The sequence below is a fragment of the Acyrthosiphon pisum genome, chromosome A2 (genome assembly GCF_005508785.2).
Source record: "Acyrthosiphon pisum isolate AL4f chromosome A2, pea_aphid_22Mar2018_4r6ur, whole genome shotgun sequence".
Lineage (NCBI taxonomy): Eukaryota > Metazoa > Arthropoda > Insecta > Hemiptera > Aphididae > Acyrthosiphon > Acyrthosiphon pisum.
The window spans coordinates 25,841,049-25,841,858 of NC_042495.1; positions in this window are offsets into that span (position 1 = coordinate 25,841,049).

Sequence of the window (810 nt, forward strand, 5' to 3'; positions counted from 1 at the left end):
TATATAAATTAAAAAATTATATAATAAAAAATTTTCCATCAAGATTTGTTTAATTTTTTTAATTCAATCAAGATTTTTTTGAATTGATATTTTTCATAATTTGTATTTCAATACAAAAAAAACAATTTAGAATAAAAAACAATTGAAAAAACTAAATTAAATAAAAAAATGTTTAGTAAAAAAAATTAAATATAATAAAAAAATTATATTTTTTATAAAATATCTACCGGGTGATTCTTTTATCAAACAACACTCATTATTTCAAAAAGTGTAAATTTTTTTGAAAATATTTTTTTTCATAGTTTCAAGTCGCATATAAAACAACATTTAATAAAAATATAAAAATGTAAATAAAATAAAAAAACTATATTTAATAAACAACTATATAATAAAAAATATTCTATCAAGATTTGTTTATTGAATATTGATTTTTTATTGAATTAAGATTTTTTCATAATTTGTATTTCAATAAAAAAAAGACAAGTAGAATAAAAAAAACTATTGTAAAAATACCAAATTAAATTTAAAAAAGCTGTTTTTACCTAATAAAAATGTAAATATAATAAAAAAGTCTATATTTGTTAAACATTTTTGTTTAATAAAAAAATTTCAATCTAGATTTGTTTAATATTTTTCATTCAATCAAATTTTTTTATTAAGTTTCTTTTTAGATTTGTTATATTCAATCGATGTTTTTTTTATCTAAAATAAATTTTCTTCAGTTTAGATAATAATAATAAATAAAAACAAAATTGTATTTTTACTATAAGGTGAATTATTTTTTTTTTGAGGGGAAGGAAGATCGTGCGA